The 23,833-nt window shown below is 38.6% G+C and overlaps 1 protein-coding gene across 1 annotated transcript in view; it reads left to right on the top strand.

The window, feature by feature from the left end:
- Nucleotides 1–23,833, top strand: part of LOC105197230 (neural-cadherin) — a 68,681-nt gene that overhangs the window by 1,232 nt on the left and 43,616 nt on the right. The window lies entirely within an intron of this gene.

Here is a 23,833-nt window from a genome sequence, read left to right as displayed (position 1 = left end):
ATAGAAATATGACAATAATTCAATTGAAGAAACTTTGCGATCGTTGAAAAAAATATCCAGCATTCTCAATTACTGAACATTTATCTCTTTCATTTAAAGGGTCAATGGTATACAGAAAAGGAAAGAACAGTTTTGTTGAAGTATCAAGTAAAAATTCTGTAATCATACGGATCCAATAGCAGTAACCAGTTATAGGCAAAGTTATTTTTAATTTTCTCGGTCGTAGGTTTTTTTAAATTTTTAAATGGCAAAAGTACAAAACGTTGTATCTAGAGGCGCGGTCGCGACTCGCGCCTATGTAGAAAAAGCGAGTTTTATATTAGACGGTAACGTGAAGAAATCTTTTAATAAAGGATTGTTATCACTAAAGAAATTGTGCAATATCGGTTGGTGTATGCGAAGCTCGCGTTTGAGCCTCGGTTACACGTTCGATCCTAGTAAGCTAACTTTCCGTTACATCCCGCGCCGTAACACGATCGCAACGACAACACAGGGCTGTTTTGCAACAAGCGGATCAACAAAAACAACCTCGTGGGCACCTCGCGGAATGTTGCAGGGTGGGACGAACGGAAACTGACGGGGCAGGACCCGCCGCTTTGTGAAATTCGCTACCGCGCGTCATCGATTTCGTTTTTTGCCCAAGAATAGCATAGCGATGTCGAGTGCAGCGACAAATCCTAGCATCTGCAAAAGCGAGACTACATTTCGAAAGAGAGAGACACAGAGAGAGGGAGGGGGAAGGAAGAGGGCTGGTAGAAGTTGATGATCGAGTTTGATTATTCCGCCGATCGCGAAGCTGCGAAAGTTCGTCGCAAGTGCGAAACAATGGCGCGATGACACGAATTTTAATGACAGATGCAACGACGTCGCTCGTGAATTTCGCATGTACGTCACGCACGCCGACAAATTGCTCGCACACGACCTGATAAATTAATACGCTCGCAGGCGCGAAACAAGACCGCGTTTGATTCGGGCAGGAAATCAACTCAAGCCTCCTGTTTTTGCGCTAAATTGTACGGTGCTCTGCGATTGAGGGCCATACGATTTCTCTATTCGTTTATAACACGATTATCAAGAGTTTCGTTAAATACATCCTGAAATTTACAAGAGGCTGAATGTAGAGGCTACAGTTCATTTCCTCCAATTACGTTGCTATGTTTCCGACTGTAACGACCGATGAAAGTTGAAAGCATAGTTTCCCGAAATGATGGCCGTTGTGCGACAGAATGCAACAAAATGCCTCGCGTAATTCGCATTTCCGCAAATTCATTTCGATATTCATCCCCCGTATTTTGCCTCCCATTGACGCCAAGTCACTAAATTATATTAAATCTTTGTCTTGGATTGCATTAACGAATCGACGACTTAATAAGTTTCACGTCTCAGACAATTGTTAAGAGTTCGCCGGATGTCTCTTAGTAAGAACGCAAATTGCGATCGTTTCTAATTTCATAACGAGTTCTCAAGTGTTACCGCAGAGAGAAGTCAGTATATTCTCACAGATGACCCTAAACGGCAGAGTAACGTGTTCTACGAGACATTTGCGTGAATTAATTCCAAGGAACGGTCGCTTCGTGTTTCACGTTTCCTCGACTTGAATACAGATTGATGTTAAATCTTCATGTCGGATTGCCAACAGGTGATCAATCGGCTAACGAGCAACGAAACGTTTAAACTTCAAACGGAAGGCACTCCGCCAGTCTTCGCTTTTCGCGTAGCCGAGCTATAAAAGTTGGCAGTCTGACTGAACTTTTTCCTCGTTTCGCGCAGCAAGTCGTTATCGGATGTAAGCGAATATCTGTTTGCCCGTACGAAAAAGAAGCCATAGGTTCATCACACATTCCTACTAGAGAAATTCATCCACTTCGCTTTCTCTCTCTATCCTTCTTTTTTTGCACATTGCATATTTAGCTGCAGGATTCGCAGCAGCAAAAATGTTGGGTATACCAGTCGCGTTTCATCGCATTTAAGTGCGCCGATGATTATCTTGGCACAGAGCTTCTTCGTAGGAATCCAGGTACGAGGCGTTGAAATTCAAGCACGCCTTCCATTTACATTCGACCGATAATCGCGCCTAGTCGACGCTAAGCCGTCCTAAATTTTAAACGCTGGCGTACAATTCGGGCTTACCTTCTCGCGCTTAGCGAGAACGGTCGGAACACACGTTAATTGCCGTACAACAAGAAGACGGAGAGGATGTCCTCTGCCATGTGAGAATTACCGAGATTAATCGTAAATTTTACTAAAAATCTATTGCATACCATGTCACACAGAGGCTTGTAAACAACGGACAGTAGTGCTCGAATGGAGTTCTTTACCTCAACGTATAATACTAAAAATATGATGCTCGTGGAATTTTTTGATCCTGAAAATGGTTACGTGAATTTTTCTGCATGTCCCAATTCGGGCTGTTTGAAATTTTCGTGCAACTAGAAGCGAGCACAGTCCGAAGCAGCTTACTCAGACCTGCACTCTTTTGTTACACTTTTTTTTCCTTTTTTAATTTGTAAAACTCGGTCGGTCGAGGTGAATTCGCCGGCGCAAAGTATGGTCGAGATTACGAGTATTGGTGCCGCACTAGTGCGGCACTACCGATCAATAGTTTGAGTACAATACGCTTTCCTCGGTGAATCCGCGAGTCCTCGCGATTCTGAAAGGTCGGGGAAATTATTTCGACGACAGCAAAAATTTTTCAGCGTCACAAATTAACTTTGGACTTTCTGATACGTCTCGTTAAAAAATAGATATAATGATCATGACGAGGAATCGTCGATCATTATATGAATAAGAATTTGTATAAGCAATCCTCTGTGCAACGTTCCTTGTTACCGAACTAACAATAAAACTTCTATTATATTTTATTGCGGCGTGCTTTATTTCTAGTCTTATGACACATATAGTACTTTCAGACGTAAAACTCGCTAGACAATCATTCGACGCTGTCCTCCTGAGGTTCATCTAAAATCCTTTTCAACTGCCAGTCCCATTCATTCGGCGGTACATGTAGCCATCTTTTCTCCCGAGCTTCTTCCTTAGCTGCGTGTTAAAACGAGCCGTAGAAAAATCTCTACCGGTCGTTATCCACGAAGTGCACCACGACGGAGCGACGGCGAAAATTCAATACCCAGGTTGCCATTTCCACGGTGAATTTCCTTCATGTCGCCAACGAAAGGGTGATTCTTTTCACGGAGCCGCGATACAAACGGCCGCACGCAGTTTCATCGATCAGCCAATCGGGGCCATCGGTTTCAAAAGGGCTTTCTCTCCCACTTCCTCTCTCTTTCTCTTTCTCTCTCCACATACGCATACGAGTATGTATTGTGTGTCAGCACACAGCACGTCCAACCTGCGGGCGAGCAATTGGGGTATCGTTCAATTGAACGAACGGAAAATCAATCCGACAGGGTGGTAATTACGTCGTACATGAAACCGCGTCGAGGTATCCCGTCGAATCGCGGATTTATATCGAGATAAGCATGTAGACGCCATAGATGCGCGTTTTGTATAAGCCGCGCCGACTCTCGGATTTATGCCATCGGGTTATAGTTCGCCGGGGCGCGATGAATGAGTCCCGTCGGCGACACCGGGCAAATCATAGGCATGCCGCGGATGACACGCATAGCGGTAAATCTCGAGGGTTCGCGGGAAAGGGGAAGGGGGAGGGGGGAGAACAAGGGAGGGTGAAATCCCGGATCGCGAGAGATACTGGTAACAGCACGGCTCGTCAAAATTATTATTGTTCGCGATGAACCATTTCTCGTAGACGAGATGCTTACACGACACTTGCGAGATTCAACGACACATCCGCATCGCGCGTAGTTGAAATGTGCGACCAATTGCGCTCTCTTCGACTTTAATTTTCATGGCTGCTTCCCCCCCCCGATTTAAATTGGAGTAATATTTTTCTCAACTAAAACTTTCCAAGAATCAGTTATGAGCTGTTAGCGATTTGAATGGCTTTACGTAAATTACAATTGTATAATTACTTCAAAAGACCTTATTCGTTTAAAACCACATAAAGTTCTTCTTACAATTTTAATTTAATATTTTAGAACAGCAGTAATTAATATATCGGATATTAAATCTATAAAAAACATGGTAATACATCGCGGATTGAGGAATATCCTATAACCAAGCAACTTTAATATCAACATTAAATATTATCAATATTTTAATATTATAAATTACACTTAAAACTTTTATACAGCTAAGTAACCTTAATATCAGTAATAATAGTAAAACTCAATTTTATAATTATTGAACGAAAAGTGATACATTTCACATAAAACAAGTGCAGTACGTTAAATAAATGTGACAAGTACATGAGGCAACAGAAAATAATAGAGCAATAAATGAACTTGACGTCTCTCTTTCTCATTTATTAGCACAGCACTGTTCATTAAATTCGAAAGCGATGTCTATTGCAGTGTCCACCGCCGGGTTCAATCATCGCTTCTTCGCGATTGGAGGCGACGCCCGACGTCATTAAGCGGAGCAAACAAGCCCCTCGAGCTTCTTCATTTTCTCCTCCGGCCGACGTCGCTTAATAAACTTCAAAATTCTTCCCGTGAACTCTCTCGCATTCATGCTGTTCGATCATGCGTCATCCCCGACGGCGCTCATCGAATCCGCTTGCTTCGTCGAATCCGTAGCGCATCTGATTACTTTCTTTTTTTCCTTTCTCCGTGCTATTCCGTCGCTTGTTCTCATTCGTCGCGTTACGCCGTGAACGCAAAGTGGAACTTAATTCCGCCACTGTGCATATTTACGCGTGCAAACACGGTGTTTTTCCTCTGTTTTCCGTTGGTCGATGTCTCGTCTCAATTATCGGACACCCGTCTGCAGCTATCGATTGACGAGAGATTGCGTGCTCTCCGTGTTCCCCCTGTCGTTTTCCGTAAGGCCTTTGGCTCCGTCCGATCTCTGCTGTGTCTCGTCTTCCGGGTTCAAAGATCTTCGTAAGTTAGAAAATAAAAAACAAAAGAAATATCGACCGATGAAAACGTCGAATATAGGAGAAGGGAGAGGTATTTTTCGATTGAGATGCCCGCCACGGAATGTCGGAAGGTCCAAATTTAAATCCTGGCTGTGGTGATAGAATAGAATAGAATAGAATAGAATATTAATACCTCAACTTAAAAAGCTAAGAAAGGACTTGGCTTATAAAAAATTTCTTAACCGCTCACATCCACCCATACCTTAACTTAATGATTAAATAATTATCAATACATTTCCCTACCTGCTTTTGCAGTCCTGCCTTATTTTATTAACTTATCTAACACAGTCTTAATATCTGTACCTCTGTCCAAGTTATACCATGTTTTTTTCTTTTCTTTATTACAATTTTTTACAATATTCTTCGCAATAAATTCTAAACAGAGTTTTAAGATGCTCATTAGCATTAGTACATGGAAGGAATTTGCCAAAGTATATAAAAATTTAGTTGAATACAGATTATGTTGAACTTTCAAACTGATTGCTAAAAAGAATGTTAAAAATTTTATGCAGCATTGCTCATTATGCCTGAACGTCCATCATAATTATTTTAATGATCCAATAAAATTATTTTCAGATCTGTATCCAGCTAAATGTTTAAATACTTCAGTAAAATTGTTCTTTTTGTGCATCATTAAATTGCTTGTTAATTTAATTTTGTTAATTTGTTTTTGATATTACATATTTCAACTTCGATTTAGGACTGTGTTTCGAGATCGACAAATGTGCGGAGCGCAGTTCGCATGAACTGGAAATTGTGAAAATTTACACAAAATTGTTATCAGACCAAGATCCGTCTTGATCGAAAAATAGTTCTTCCTTTTCTTATGTCTGAAAATAATCCCTTCGTTTCTGACGACATTGGCGCGCGGGCCTTTGTCGGTCGGAGGAATCAACTTTCGTTTCTGCAAAGGTCCACTCGATAGATTAAAAACTTTGCTTTGTTAAGAGTTCCTGTTTAACCGACGGCCCGTTATTTTAGCGCGACGTTTATTAGAGGATCCGTCAGCGCGCACCTCCTTTACCCGATCATAATTGACTTGTCACTTACTTTGTGACAACCGCGACGGAACTTTTCTTCACAACTTTTCTCTATTATTAGGGAACATCTTCTCTGCCCTTTGTTGGGACAAAATTGTCGTTCAATTCCAAGTACGACGAGCGAAATTACAGAACAGTTATTGTTACTGTCAATGTCAATATAGCCTTTCAATATATGTGTATACTTTATTTCCGAACGCGTGGAATACTGCAATTTGCCGATGCACGCCTCTTCCGGTTTTAATTTTGTAACATAATATTAACTTCAAATATCAGTGGCTTCCGCGCAATGTTCATTAAATCCGAATGAAAATGACCTCACGCTCTATTTGCGGAATGTAAGAAAATTAATTATTCGAATAGTTCACGTTATATTCCGCCATAAGTAATTCTTGACGTTTACGTTATTAGATTTTACGTACGTCGTTTCTAAAACTCAATATAATCTTGCATTTGAAAGAATCATCGTTTCTTGTGTAAAATTGTTCGTTTAATTTGAATAATCGTTTCTTCGTTTGTTAATTGTTTTGAAATAAATGTCACGATTCTTAGAAAGTGCAAAATGCCAACGACATAAATAGTAAATTCTCGCGACTAACAGAAGTGTTCAAGGGCTCGGTTAATTTTGGCATAATTTTCAGACTGCAATTACTACAGACTAGTTTTTAATTTAGAAATGCAAATACACACTAGATTCGCTCCGGAGAGACATAAATTATATAGGTACACATACGTGCTATAACAATAATATTTTCTTATCCGCGATGACGTTTTAACTTTAATTACATACAAAATACGAAGAACGCGAGTTCTCACCGCGTTAAATAAAAATATAATGACATTTAGAGATGGATATAAAACATACCGCGTGCAGCTTTGACTTCCAATAAACATCCATATGTAAAATATTGCAGGAAAATGTGTGCCATTTTTTTCAATGATAAAATCATATAAAAATTTGATTATATAAAGAGAATAAATTAAATCGTTAATTAAATCAGCACAGTCGCAAAATTGTTTAATATTGGTTTATTGGTTTACTTTATATATTACTAGAAAAGTTATAAAGTGAAAACAAAATTGTTTTTTCAGTGAATATTAGGTCAATGAATTTAACTTCAACAGAGGAATTTGATTTTGCAATCGACTAATGGGGGATATTAGAAAATTAAATCAAAAGATTGATGAACAAACAATTATTTTAAAATTGACCTGAAAATTTCCGAAAAATTCAAGTCCGAGAGAATGGTTGCAGAACTTTTCGGGAATATTCTTGCATATACATATACATACATATATATATATATATATATATATATATATATATATATATATATATATATATATATGTAAAGTATAATTGCGAATCCATGTTGGTGACAGCACATGAATGTCCTCCATTTCCGTGGGATTGACTTGCCGCGTAATCAGCAAATCGGAAATTTATGAACACGAGGAAAATAGTACAAACGGTTAGCTGAGCACGTATAAACATTAACGGTGGCATTAACAGGTATAGAAAACGTTACGTTACAGGCGGACAGAGACAGGGAAAATGTGCACCATGCGCACACATTTTCCCTCGTACGATATGTAGTCTGCTCTTGTCAATAGAACGTATTTGCGGCCGCCTACATATAGTTACATGACAAATATGAAGTTGCTTCATCTTCAGGGATTACTTCGCGAAGTTCGTTCGTTCTATTTGAGTTCTGATTTTTGAACAAGTTTTAAAGGAAGCGTCGCTGATTTTTATCGAAGACGCGGACACGCTTAAAGTCACATAATTTATTTTAAGGATAACCATCGAAACAGGCAATGAATTTAAAGCTAGGGAAGGACATTCCAGTAATCTCCCGAGATTTTATTTATGTATGCAAGCTTTTCTTAGAATCGCTCTATTATTCTTCTAAATAAAAGGTAAAGTTCAGGCCATTACTTTTCGCTCCGTGATCGAAATCGCTGAATTTTCTCGAGGGAAGTGCGTTTAAATTCGCAGCTGATGTGCGCGTGTAAGGAGATAAATCCCGGTACCTTTGTATTTGAACATGAAATAAATGCAAGCTTAACATTTTTATTTTCGCAAAGCCGATTTTGCTCGTTGCCCCGCTCGCGCGAAATCAAAGCGTGTCCCGATGCTCTTACGGATAGTTGAGTAGCAGGTACTTTCGGTCTCATTGCGAGTATGAAAATATTATCTCAATACGTCCTCTCTGAACGCGCCGGCAACGTGTTGCATAATGCATCGTCGCTCGTCGCGGCGAAACAAATGCACCGATGCATCAGGCACGGCCCGATCGAACAACGAAAATGCAGCAGACTGCAAAATGCCTTTTCACCGCGGAAATCTTATATTTATCCCATCCACACGCACCGCGCATCGCGTGAATAGTCGTTCATTGCAGGCCGGCGATAATAAATTCTATTTATCGCGCGCGCGACGCGACTGTGGAACGTTGAAAATCGTTTCGCAACTAAATTGGGACAAAATGTCGTATGCATTATTTATCGTGTACGATACTGAGAAAAAAACTGTCCATCATGTGTTTAAGCGTTGTAATTCACGTAATTTACGACGGGTATTTCGTTGACGATCGTTACCGGGCCAAAGATTTATGGTATATTATTAAAAATTTACAAGTTTCACATCTTAAATATTAAAAAGAAAAAATCGAGTCCTCTATTCTGGCAGAATTTCAATGAAACGCCTTTGTTGCTGCAGTGCAGGCAAATATATCCCGCGCGTCGTGGAATGGAAAACATCACGCGTGTATTTGCTAGGAATACAGCTGCTAGGAATATAAACTGTTTAATATCGCGAGAACACAATCTCGTAATGCATTACGGTTTTCATAGAGATACGAAGTAAGGTGTGTGCTCTGAAAACTTTTTACGTAAACGTATGCGGGAGAATTTGTAAAATTCGTAAAAGCATGTCGCAGCTAATTCTTATTAAAACTGACTCGGCTTTTAACTCCGCACATTGTTGTTCAGTATTTTAACCTATTTGTAAGACAGAGAGACAGTTTGAACCACCATCTTCATATTTTAGAGACTAAATTACCAAGTCTAAAAGTTTTTTATTTCAAAAAAGAAGGGGGTGACTCTTACGACAGAGATTTTCCTGGTTTCTTCTATCTTGGGAGAGTGTTTCGCCTGTTCAATTTTCGATATCGGGCGTAAATGGAGAAATGTATCTTGCGCCATTTGTCACGAAGAGGAATCGTTCGCGCGTGTTCGTAGCATCGAGAGCTGGACCCGGAGCTGGGAATTATATCCTGAAATCTCTAGGAAAAAAAAAGAACCGATTCTTGTTTCCGGGTTTTATATTGAGCGCGATAAATCGGCAATTAGTAACGCCATTTATTTCGCGTGTCAAAAATGGCGCGAACGGAACTTGTTTCGGTCTGGGGCGATTGGAGGAAACGATTATTACCGGGCAACCGCGGGATCTCTTTTCTCGCGGAAAATATGAATGGCCTAAACGCGCGTGATCCCGTGACTGCGATAGGCGGCACACGCTCGCAGTCCTTTTATCACTTATGATTTATGACGGCCGACCCAGAAAGGGGACATCGCTCAATCCGGCTGTCCCGAGCCCATATATTTGCGTTACCCGCAAGATTGCGCACTTTACGGCACTTTGCGAACTCCTTGAGCTTCCATGGGGGGGAGTGTCGTTTTTTATTTTCTATCGTCGCTATCGATACCATACCCCCGGCTTTTGAAGAGCCTGTTTTTCCGGTAACTACGCTGACGAGCATCGGAAAGTGTACAATCGATCACATGTACCATAACTCAATCCGGCGAATCGACAAGAAACGATCTGAAAAAAAAGACTGTAAAATCATAAACCATGGGAAAAAGGCTGTGTAATCTGCGTTTCTTTTACATGATATTTACATGCGCGTATACATCATACGCTGCGCTTTTTCGCTTATTCGCCTTCCTATTCTTAATGCGCTTACAGAATCGTGCGGAAGGAGATATATACTAGTGAGGGAGGGGGGGGGAGGATTGACGTTACCTCCCCTCTAGTTAACTATCGCAAAGATTTATACACGCGGTTTTACAGGTAAACGATATAATTAACAAGTTCATTTTGTCTATGCCTCTAAAACACACGCCGGCAATAAAATCCCGTCGAGCATGAGTTATTCTCTCGTAGGAATGCAATTACCCGCCGTGTTTTAACGAAGAAGCCGGGGACGTCGGGGAAAGAGTTCGCTCCGCTTTGTGGAAAATTTCATTTACGACTACAGGGCAAAACGTGGGTGGGATTAAGAACCGGCGGGATTAATGTTAAGTACCGTACGGACGGCCGGATTCGGAAAGAAACTCCATTGCGCGGAATTTTGCTATTATACCGCGGCACCGAAAAAATTCCGGCCAAGGTACGGCGCGAGGCGCTGCCGCTCGGGAGGATACAAATCGTACATATTGCATCTTCCTCGACCGTAATCCGGCCGGTGTGTTTGTACAGGTGCATAAAATATGCTACCGTAAAACCGCAAATCCTATTTACGTAACGCATTTCCGTCGTGTGGATTTACGGAGACACCCCGCGACGCCGTAAGATTAATAGACACGAGATGAACACAAAGAAAAGCCACGTTCAATATTGCGAAAGCGCAACTGGCTTAACTGCCGGGCAGGCCCTCCGTATTTTTTTTTACCTCGCTTGCAAACAAACCAGACTTTATTTTGAGTCAAGCAATAAATCACGCATATTTTTTTAATATCTCCATTTTATCTGCCAGTCCTACTTTTATATTTACTATTATCGTTGTAGCAAAATTGTGTCATTAATCATGTTTATGATATATTGCAATATTGGATTTTTTAAAATAAAATACATACATATATTGTTTATTACAATCTAACGAATATGTCATTTATTTCGCGTGTAATTGATTGTCGAATAAATATTTACAGGAACAAATATCCGTTAGTAATAATTATTAATATCTCTATTTTTTATTCTTATGGATCGCAGTGTTTGTTCGTCTTATGTATCATTACTCAATTCAATATTAATTTCGAATATTAACTTTTTTCTCTTGATTTTCGAGCAGAGCTAATATATCGGCCTCTTTTGCTGTCATAAATCAACAATGCAATATCACTAAGCGATATTAAATATTCAAAATAAAGTAATTATTAATTTCTCCGAATGCAGATGCATATGTAAATAAATATCAGAGATGCGTATTTAAAATTTACTAAACACAACTGTTGGATCTTTAAACATAACTGTTGGACATATTGACCCGCCATTATCCGAGCCTGTCATACCGATATCTCTGCGGTCGGTGATTTTTTACAGCGCGAGATTAATTGAGACCGCAAATCAGATATTACCAGCGATGCGTAATTATACGCGGACGCCATAGTAGAAAATACCGTTTATTGACGGCACGCGATACCGGTAAACTGTCGAACGGTCATTTATCTGTCGTATGATGATCGAAATATTTTATAAACCCGGACGTGTTGTCAGGTCGACGAGTTGCGGTCGAATCTGTCGCGGACGATTTGTATATCCACAAATTGGTGAATCCGCCTTTTTTACGAGTGAGATAAAAGCGCATGTTTGCTCGCAAGCCATTCGATACCGCGGGAATACGAATTAATAACGAGCCTATAATAAGTTTATTATTCCCGGAGATACGCGCGGACTTTGTCGACATCCGATTCGACGTCGGAGATCATAAAAGAGTTTTCGAAAAGCTTTTGTAGTTTAAATAAAGTAATTCGTTACGTAATCCGATTGAATGAGCGCTTGCGTATTGAAAGGACCTTTTGTTTCCCGGTCCGCACCGAAGCGAAATTTGAGCCGCGGATTAATCTATATAATTCCAGTTTCATGTAATTTGCAATGCGTAATCGTTAATTTAGTGTGATTCGTCACACTAAAGTATTTACGCGTTTGTTAATTTGCCCGGAGCCAAATATTCGTGCGGGCCCATTGATGCAACGCGTGAAGAACGTGTTTACGAAAATTCTTTAAAAATCGCGCAGTTTCAATTGTTTCCCAAAGTGAATTTAATTTTTGGAAGCGTCTGTGATCTAACGTAGCCATTGTATGATTCGATTATTCGAAACCACACTATCATCGTAGTGAACTTGAATTTCCGCGGTGCGGCACGGCTTGAGGCTACATCGAGGTTTATAGTTCGGCATCGCGCTTATAGCTTCGCACAATTAAATTTCCCTCAATGCGTAACGATCTGTATCTAATCCCGCTACCGCATATCTCAAATTTGCACGTATTTCATACTGCGTCCTATTCATAACATATGTGCGAAAATCCTTGATAGAATAAAATTTTCTTTGCCTTGCGTACAATTATACGTACAGGAAAACTATTTTTTACATTAAAAATCATGCGCAGAATAAATTCTCGGAAAAAAACAATACTATTTGCAACAAGGCATTATTTGTGTTTTGAAAGAGCAGCATACGTATACATGTAATACATATTGACAATAATATATTGGAATTGAGCAACACGTGGCAAAAATAATAATTTCTATTATTTTTGTCATACAAAAGAGAAAAAGAAAGAGGTATGCAATATGTGCTCGATATAATTAAAAGCTCGATATAATAATAATTATTAAAGAATTTTGTGCATTTTAAATAATTGTACATCTCAAAGCAAACGTAATTAGGTTTTGAAATTTATATTATAATGTAGAAAGAGAGGGAACAATTTTTAAAAAGTACATCGTTAAAAGTATTAATTTACAATCAAACGATTTTTTGATATTATTAAATTTAAAAATAATATTTTGTTCTTTTGACTGCAATATGTGCATGAAACAAAAAGCATATATTATTGTGTGACATTTATATTTTACTTTGTACAATACTTGCTTTGCTAATAGTTATGAGCTTGTGAATATGAAAAAGAGAGTAATATTAAATTCATTAAATATTAAAATGTTAAAGTGCGAAATGAGATATTACGAGGAAAACGTAAAATTCCCTTGAGTTAAAAAAATAAATAAATAAAGCTCATAAACTTAATGCAGCCGTCAATAATTGATACTAAAAGTGTTTCTCTATTAATCAGTTGTGTTTTGTTGTTTAATCCATTTAAGAGCGCTCACAATATATTTAAATATGAAATATTAATTTGAGAGTGCTTATTGAATATCAATATTTGTATAATATTTAATTTAAAAAAGATCATGTTACGTTATGTATAAAATGAAAAATACTGTAATTTTTACACACAAGGAATACGTAAACATTTTTATGACTAAAATTTTAAAGATAAATATTATAATGCATGTACATTATAATGCATTTATTTTTTTGCGTTACTATCTCTTTCGATTGTGATCGATGTGAAAAATTTAATGGGAATGTAACTGCACATCACGCGAAAAAACAACGTCTACGCGTACTCTTCTTTAAATCTATTTTTAAACCCTTCCTTAAAATTTTCATTAAGCCCTCGAGAAATTCACTTAAAATTCTTAGGTTATTTTAATTTTCGTCCTCGTCTGTTTACGAGGAATGATAAAACTGCTTATTAATTCTGTGCTGGGAAAGAATGCACGTGGAGTCCCTCTCACGCGCGTTTGTGATCCATAACCCCCGGACCAAATCCCGAGAGAGAGAACGCTTCTTTTCGAGTTTATCCAGGCTTCCTCACCGCGAGCACAAACGCGTCTGCGAGCGCGTGGGACTGAGATAGTTACACGGTGCAAGCTCGTTTACGTAATGAGCGTGTTTTATTATTTAATCCCCTTAAACTCTTCCGGATTATGGCACTCACGCTCGGCACTCCGGGACGCTGCGTGAAAATTCCGCGTTGAGCGTCTCCGCGCTAATTAGCATCCCCCTATGTTGCGTTTAGCAGAAATCTAGCGTGCCTTGCCTAGGGGTCCGCTAGTTTCCGTTACTCGTACGCTTCGTCTAGGGAAAAAAACGACTGCGTTTGCGCTTTTGCCGAGCTTCCGTTACGCGTCGGTATAATCTCGATCTCGCGGATCGTGTACGGCGCGTAATTAGTTTTCCCCGACGTAAATATGGCAAACGCAAACGACGCCGACGAATGGGAGAAGGGCGAAGGCAGTTTTATTAGAATGCGTGCCGATGAAAATGAGTAAGATCAGCAGCGCGCGAATTTTTCCGTATTCGCAAAAATAACATTTTATTGCAAATGATTAAGCATTAAACTTAAATAATTAACTATTAAACAGTCAACGTGTAAACTGTTCCCTCGATATACCAAAAAGTGGCTTTTCATTACGATCTCGTCGTGACTTTTGCAAGTTACGATACTCTCAAGTTTTCAATCTTCCATCAGCTTGACGATTTTGTTTCGTTTACACAGTTCACGGACAAAGAATATTTTCCAAAGGAGGGAAAACTCTTTACGTTACACTTGGAAGACTTTATCGGCAATAAAAACCAACGGGAAGTTATGCAATAGCTTAATAATCGTATTAATTAATGGCAAATGAAATTCGCTCGCATAAAACGAGCGGAAAAGCGAAAAGTTGAATGGCGGAGGCAGTTTCAGACGTTGCCTGAAAATCCCTGCTAACGGCGAAGCAGATGGCGTCAAAACTAGGAGGGAAACTTTTCCTTATGTGCACCTGTGTCTTCATTAGAGATGAAAATTCATTCCGCGGCTTTCTGTCGTGTTTGAAGCAACGATAACGACGTCACGTAATGAATACGCGATGTAGCAGTTACACGATTTCGCGACCTCGCCTTCTCTCTCCAATATTCCGAAAGATGTGTACTCCATAGATATTTGTTACCCAGAGAGTGAAGTTCGTGGCACGTTCAATTTCAATTGTATGTCATTTAATCTGTATAAAGTCACTTTTTTCTCACCCGAAATATTGGAAAACTAATATTTTCTCGCCAAACGTAAATAACTTTTTGTGAACCGAAGAAAGGCAGGCAAATAACGAAATGGTATTTTTTTTTCTTTTTTGCTTGTTTTTAAGATTTCTTTTCGTTTAGCGGGATAAAATAAAAATGGGGACAAGGAGGAAGAAGGGAAGGAGGGGGATCGAATATTCCGATATTAAACTGCTCGTTCGTCGCTCAAATTGCTATCGACAATCCTTCAAAAGCCAGCGCGCGCTCAGAAAAGATGGGCAAAAAAAGAGCGCTTATTAGAGTCACTGGTCCAGGAACACCTGCATCTTAATTATAGCAAGAATCCGTGTGTACCAAAACGCGGTCATCCGGACGGTATTAAAATCGTACAGAGAAACACACACGTTGCGAGCGGTCGTCCGCGATTCTGGCAGAAGCAAATGACCCAGATTTTAAAAAAATTACTGCCTTTACTCCCGGCGCATTTCGCATATCAGGTCGTCGCGATCCGGCGCGCAATAAAAAAAAAAGTGATACGCGGAATATATAAACGGCGCATGCCGCGGCATTTAATTACCTGCGGCGGGATATGCATAAACCGTGCGTTCTCCCGCGAACGCATGCGAATGCATCGCGACGTGCTGATTCGCCGATAGTGGCGGATTGCAACCCGCTCTCGCGACAACGTCCTGAAATGTGCTTCCCCCGTTAAACGTGTCTATAACGGAGCTCTCGTTTTCAGAATTTTGCCGGGAAAAATTGCGAGATAGTCGCAGCGAGATTTCAAAATAGGTAAAACAAGAGAGCAGAGAGGAGGAATTTAGACAGAAAATTTATAATTATAAAGCTTTTTTCATATTATCTTGTTTTTAATACTACATGGTTGGGTATATATAAACACATACGCGCGCGCGCGTACATTTAAATATTTGCCGTTTCTTCCAGATTGTTGTATCACTGTTTCCATGCTGGAGCAGAACTCGATGGTATTTCGTACAAAAGAGTTTTTTATTCCAGTTATAATTACAGAATGCCAAGCGTTTCATCGGCAAGATTGCGTCGAAAATATTGTAAAGAATGCTCGTTAGCATTATTTTTAATAGATGCTCGTTAGCATCATATTATTATTAAATTGATTATCAACTTAATATTGTGATATTACTGTTCTCGTTAACGTACTTGTCAGAACACTGTGTTTCAAGACCGAAAATTTATTCGGCTCGCAGTTTGATGAACTTGAAAATCTATATAAAATTACACGAGAAATATTCTCATCTTCAATTAATATGTTTTCATACATTTATGCTCTCTTATTTTACTGTTTAAAAAAGAATATTGTTTTCCGTTGTTTAAAAAAAATTTTAAATATCTCGCGATTGAAAATTAAAAGAATTAGCGAATTTTTGCTTGCAGAAAAGAGGACGCCTGGCACCGTACTGATTGTCTCTCTTTACGAACTGTATAGTTTCCGTATACGCGAGAGAACAACGAGGAGCACGCACTCACCGAGTGATATACGAACGAACATATTTCACTCACAGTGCGTGCACTCGGTTGTTTCTCTACGCCCCTACGTAGTAATGCTCGCGAGGGACAAACATTTCTGTATTTCACGGAAAGAGAAAAGAGCTCGGACGTTGCTCCCGTTTCCATAGCCAACGCCGAACAATGCGCGCATTTGTCAGATATCGCGACCGTGTCGTATTTACGTATCGCATGACCGAATTTCGGGGATGCATTGTCACCTGCGGAAGTGGAGAAAAATTGTTTCTCGCGAGACAATCAATTTAATTCTCTGTCGATCGCTAAAACTCGCGCGATTCGAAGGAATCGCGTGGTGAGTACACGAGAGAAAGAGAGCGACACGTGTGAAAAGAATCGTGGGATAATAATTCAAAGAGAATAAGAGGAAGAAGCTGTTTGTTCAGCGCCCCGGGAAATCTACGACTTGGCTTCATATCCGCTCTGATCTTTCTGATCGAATTGCATTTTGTCTCGTTGTTAGTCTACCGTTGGGATCACTGAACACCCGCGTGAATGTGTGAATTGACGACATTTTGTCTCTATCTCTCGCGCGAGATGCGCAATATTTGCATTGATAAAAAAAAGTTGCCCGCTCCATAAAATCCGCGCGCCTCAGTATACTCTTCAGCATCAACGGCAATGTAAAATAGATTACCACCTCTTTCCGTTACGTGACGGCGCGGCGGCGACGCCGCGCCGCCCGTGCCGTTGGAAAATTCGCGTAAACAAAGCGCCACGACGCCCGCCGACAATCAATGCCCGGCGAAATAGAAAAAGCAAAATAATCGTCGTCTATTCGCTTCATAAATAACGGTTAAACGCATTTATTTATATTAAAAATACGCACGTACGCGGATAGGAGCAGATAAAAAGTACCTTCGGATGTTACTCTTGTATTTTCTCTGGAAATTGTATTTTCCTTCTTGCACGCGACATGTCAAACACAAATATATTTACATAGCTTTATATAGTTATAAAAGCTTTATATAGTCCAGGAAAGGTGGGAACGCGGAGGTCTTCTTAATTTAAAAAATGCATACGCGGGCAGACAAAAAGCAATAAGGACTGGCCGCACACAGAACCGAATTTGTAATTTTACATTAATAAACGGCAAAATTTAAATAAAGTTTTCCGAACGGGGAATGTCGTACAAAATGCATAAATCGGAAGCGCCGAGACAAGAACAAGCTCGTACCAAAATATTTAAATAATTAATCCTCAAACTTTTAATTAATGAACCATCCACGATCTTACGTATTAAAGTTTCAAATTATAACTTTCTTTGTCCTCCATGCACGCGATGGCACAATGATAGCTGCATGTCTAATGGAAAATCGAAAACGGTTCTTCAGGTCTAATGGATATCTAATGGAAAATCAAAAGGGAATTTCGCCCCGAGTAAATATTACAGAGTTCCAATGGAGTATCCGATTAAGGCCTCCGGCCAGAGAATCTTCAGCGTCTGTAATCTATTTCCTATATTATTTACTAAATTCGATAAACTTCTATTTGCCATTCATCCGAGATGTTTGCCATTTTCATAAATCTCGCGGAGATATTACAAGCGCAGGAACAACCGGTTGCGGTGTGTATCCCATCGGGAGTCAAAGATTTAACAAGTACTTAGCTGTTGTACTTTACTAACGTATATTCACTGGGGACTTAACAAGAAGTTATGCCGCGCAATACGGCGCCGAAAATATCTAAGTTAATAAAGGGAGAAATTTCCCCGGTGCAAAATTAAATTCGTAATTCTTTCGTGCCAATCAGAAATTTGTTCGAAACATTTGAAATGTGCATTAACATATAAAAGCAGAATATATATTCTTCCTCCGTTTTCTTACAAAGAAAAGCTAATTTAATTGCCGCGGTAATTTGTCGGAATAATTAGACTATTAAAAAGTTTCATTTATTAATGAACAAACAAATGAAAGTTCAAAAGTAAAGTATAATTTTGCTCCACTTTTTTCGTCATCTTGTTTTACACATTTGTCATATTAATACGGTGCTTTTATTTATTTTATAATAGAAATTCAAAAAACATCTCTTCCTCCGACAGTGAAATAATAACATGCGATATTATAATGCATATTATAATTATAGAACGTGCTTATTCATTACTTTTTATTAGAAAATTAAATTGCGCAACAAAATTATAATATTAATATGCTGAGAAGAGAGAAAGAGAGAAAAACGCATGTAAAAAGCTTGTGTCAAAGATTCCACAGAATCTAAAAACCAGCAATACAATGTTTTTAATTTCACGAAGCGATGCGAGATAGCGAGCGATGTTCTTGTACATTTGCTTCCCTTATCTCTCTCTCTTTCTCTCGCCGTTTCCCTTTTATTTAAATAGATCTTTTCGTCTTTTATTCTTCATTTAAATAGATCTTTTCGTCTTTTATTCTTTGTCTATACAATTTTGTTAGCCTTGCTTTGCCATGCATAAGTTTCGCATATAGTTTTCGTTTTAATTCTTTCACCGAGAAATACAGGGCACCTGAAAAAGGAAATAAATTTATTTCTCGTTTTTGCTCGCTATGACAGACGGTTGACACGCAAATAGGTCTTCACGTTGCAGTACAGCGCGCATAGATAACGTTGTGTCGAATGTAACGCGTGTCGCGTAAAGATACCAGATATCTTCCTGCGCGATCTCGACGTCAAGCATTACGATATGAAAACGACATTTTAAGAGCTTCTGACGCTTTTCCGTTAACGAAGCGTGCGAAAGCCATTTCTCGCGATTCGTCAGTGCAGTAAATCCTCTCGACGCCGTTTATCGCAATGTAAAAAAAAAAAGAAAAACGAAAAAGATAAAATGGAGGCACGAGAGCACGAGTGGATGTTAAGAATCGCACTCGACTCTTATATCGATGATTTAACGGCCACTCTGCGAACGGATAAGAGGCTTCCGTTCGCGTTATGACTTTTGGCTTCGTTTTTCTTCTTGTTCCGCATCCATCGTGTGCTTTCACGATACTGTAAAAGGTAGTTTGTACGATTCACTTTTGGGATTTACTTCAAATCGGTTAAAGTGAGTGCACTGAATGATCTTTTATTTACGCGCGTCCTGTTAGAATTCGAAAAGTTATCGATTTTGCAAATTGTGAATATCTTATCAAGTTATGACGTATCTCGTGTATTTATCAAAGCCTCACGATTTTTCTGGAGTAAAGAAGTCGAACTTGCGTGTATATATGTGCACGATTACTTATTTTAAATGATCAAAAAAGACGTCATTCTATTCTTGTTCATTACGCGAAAATTTAATATAAATGAAAACTGTGAGAAAAATCTCATTTTACTAATTTATCTCTTTCACTTCTATCATGGAGCAGTTCGTTCGCTGTTATCTAAACGTCCGAAAACTCGGCTGTCTGCGTTGTCTAATTTTTATTTGAGTTCAGTCCTCTCTCGCCAATATTCGACTTTGCGAGCGTAGATATGGGCATGTAGGCGTGTATATCCCGTAATGAAAACGACGCTAGTTTCGCATTTTACGTTCTGTGAACGAGGAGATAAGCTTCCTTACGATGTTACCCGCAGTTTGTGACGCAGTATCCGCTTTTATGTCTCCCGACGGCGCATCCCGGCGCGTCCCGGAGATCGTCGGGACTCGCGTCAGAAACGAATGGACTTCCGGAAACGGAGATTCGCGAGAGGCACTCCCTCGCCCGCATAGGCGTCGAGAAGCCACGACCCACTGATGCATATACCCCTCGTGTATTTTCATCTGAGCGAAGGAAAATTCGATTAAATAATATAAGCGCCCTGGATGAAAACTTAACGAGATCAGACGCGGGACGTGAAACAACATTGTAATCTCGGTTAATTAAAAATTTCTCAGAGGAATAAAGAGACTTTTCATAAATGTGAAATAATTCACCGTCGATTGGAAATAATTCACTGCCTGCAGCAAGATGTGCAGAATTTAATTAGAATTATCTTTAGATTTATAGAATTTCTTAATTTTGAAAAAAAATCCGGAGATTACAACATTTCTTACGGCTTACGCTGCATGATATAAATGGAAAATGCAAAATGAAGTGAGCGCCGAGAATATTTTTCACATTTTCTTCTAAGGATAAAATCCAGCAGGCGCTCATGCACGCATAAAAAGCGCCACGCGAGACGCTATTCCTGCGCTTGTTCCGTGTAACATCCGTCCGCTCGTAGAAATATTAATATCGGTGACAGATCATTAAACATCTCGTATTTATTCGCCGTCCAAGTTTTCGTCCTTCAAATAAATAAACTCCCTGCGAAACTTGGGTTCAACTTTTTAATTGATTATGTAACTTTGTAACAAATATTGAATTTCTGTATAAAATTCTTGCCTCGATAATTTGTCTACTTTTTAGTTCTTTTGGATCTTTTCGTATATCATTTTCAATTTACTTCGCAATATAGTTAAATGGATGTAATGACAAAAAATAAATGAACAACGACTAGAAGGGGAGATTTGTTTCAACATGTATCAATTTTTTTACGCGAGATTCATTTCTTTAGTTGATAAATAAACAGGTAAATAATTGGGTAAGACTAATTGTAAGGGTTATAAAGTATGTAAAGCCAATTCCTACTCTCAATTCAAAATTCATGAATCTACGAACAATTCCTGTAAACAATTTTGAATGCATTTGTTTCGACCGAAATTGCAAACTAAATACAGTCATTTCAAAATTCATATATTATTAAATATTCAATATTTAACCAGCTGTTCTATTACCGCTGAGAGATTTCTCTTCATAAAATTGCGACAAAACTCCAACTATTTCGCCATATTCCAAAATTTATTCACACTGTCGACGAGATGTTGATTTCTACATGGCGAATCTCGTTAAGTTGTAACCCCCCCCCTCTCTCTTTGTCTCTCCCTCCCCCTCTCTCTCGCAACATTACGCAAAATGTAACCAACATAATCGTGGATTAAGGATGATTCAGTTTTATTCATCCGCTAACATATACACGCCCAGGGGTACTCATCTCATATTTAGTTGCACGTTCGCCGTGGAAAATCGCGCGCCGTGGATACGTATTTTGTCATGCGGAAATCGCTCGTTTCCGACCTTTTCAGAATTCGTATCATTTGCATCCGATTACCCGATCCTGCGTTACACGGAAATCCGATTTATCGTCGCAGAACTTGACGATGCGCCCGCGCACTTGTCGATTCCGCCGGCAGCGCTGCCGGTTCACATAATGACAAGTATGCCGGAAAATGCGAGTATGAAACATGAAGCCGGTAAATATTCAAAAAAGCGGTCTCATTCCCGATGCGCTTCGCGGACGTGTAAATGTAACATTTTCGTCCCTCAATTATGAGTCTGGAAAACACGGTCGGACGAAGACCTGCATTAATCAATTTTTAATTACAGCGCGTTTTTTGTTGTTAATTGGTATTCAGTAAAATTGTGCAAATGTCAAATAACTATTCGCCAAGACAGATGTGTGTTCAACGCTACCTTTTTTTTTGCGACGCTCAATTTTCATGGAATTTTACATTTGATGTAACGACAGCCGGAATTATAACGCAATGCGATTCCGATATTTTAAAAAATTAGTGCGACTGTTTAATGCCGATAGATTGTACATCTCTACATTTTCTGTTCTGAGAAAAATAATAAATGATAAAGCCAGAATTTTACACACACGCGCGCGCATGAACATATTAAATTGAATATTTGAATGAAATATTAAATATTCTGGAGATTAGCTCTTGCAAAATGTATTAAATAAACGAAAAAATGTTCTTTATATGTTTTCTGTAGACAAGATTAATTATATTTTAATCATTCTTTAATACATAGATTTTTCTTATATATCTTTGGTAAAAACAATTTTTGAAAGTTCAAAGTTGAGTTGTAAAATGTTATAAAACGCAAGTCTCGGAACGTTCTGTTTAAACTTACAATTCCAAGCAAAAACGAAAAACTCACATTCACTGAAAAATACCGAGGGAAAAGTTTAATTTTATTGGAAACTACTTTTAGAAGTTACCGATAGGTTTTCGGTGCGCCTTGTACTTGTACTCAAAAACCAACGGACCCAATTCCCTTTCCGTGAAGTCGAGAGGTATTACCTCGAAGAACACACCTTGATTAATCGAAAGATTTTAAGTGGAGTTATCGGTGATCGTCGAACTTCCATCGTATCGATGGGGCATCATCGAACGGGACCGTTTTTACGCCTGAGCTGGAGGTGCTTTATAATCTCTTCACTGTGACTTTCAGGCCAACTTTTCGTTCTTCATTCACGACCGAGTACTTGCATCTTAAGTTATAAGTATTAATCGAAATTGGAACCTTAATGGCCCTTATTATCGCAAAGCCGAGTAATCTCTACGTTATATTAAAACCCCAATCCTGCCTTATCTTCTTTGAGCTTTGCTTCAATGTATTTTTAACGTGAACCTCGTAGAGACGAAAGAATAGTCAAATACGAATCACAGTAATTATATATAGTGAATGTGTTTTGAATGTTTTATTGCGTTATTGTTGCAATCGTAACTGAATCGTTGAAAGACTTTACGAATTAATAAGAAATATTAATCTAAAATATTATTAAATTTTAGATTTATACATAGATTTAAATTTGCCATTTTACATTCAACCAAATTTACATGCATTGTGTATCTGCATTTACGTGTTAATTAAATATATTAATCTCAATTTCCATCTACAATACAATAGTATAATATAAAATTTGAAAAACATTTTCCGTTCATAAAATGTAAATAAATCCGTTCTTACAGATATAGAAAATATTTTTTCTTTCCTTAATTTTGTCTCGTAATAGTGGTTTTTCAAATTTTATTTTGTCAGCGGGGCTTTTAACCTATAAACATGCAAATTTGCAAAAAATTCTATCTATATTATATAGAATTTGTATAATATTTTTATACCATGTTTCATACATCATTATACTCATAATAAATATAGTAATAATTTTACAAAAAGTAGTCAAATTAAATGCATTTAATCAACCAAATTAATTGCCATGCACAAGAGAAGATGAGACTGATAATGCGATAATTAAATACAATAATGTTTATTTAATGGTTATATTATGGTCAAATTTCACATGATTATCTCCACCCAAGCGATAACGAAAAGAAATCGGTCGAAATGGTTCGACCCCGACTTACAGAGAACCAAATTATGTAAAGCTGTCTTTTATGCACCAAAGAAAGTTTCATTATCGGAAACTTCTTTGAACGTACGTTGCTTGAATATTTCCGTGCCCATTCGGGCTCGGTTCGAAACACGAAACGTAACGCGTGAATAATATCGATTAAAATGTCAATTATTTTATTACTGGTTGGCAACATTTATTCGCAATTATCGAATACTAAATATAGAGAGAATTTAGATTAAGCGCGATTATGTCATTCGATAAACTGAAGAATAATTAAAGTGAG

This window comes from Solenopsis invicta, chromosome 3, assembly GCF_016802725.1.
Source record: "Solenopsis invicta isolate M01_SB chromosome 3, UNIL_Sinv_3.0, whole genome shotgun sequence".
Taxonomy (NCBI): Eukaryota; Metazoa; Arthropoda; class Insecta; order Hymenoptera; family Formicidae; genus Solenopsis; species Solenopsis invicta.
The sequence above is the reverse complement of the archived record's forward strand: the minus strand, read 5'-3'. Positions and strand labels throughout refer to the sequence as shown.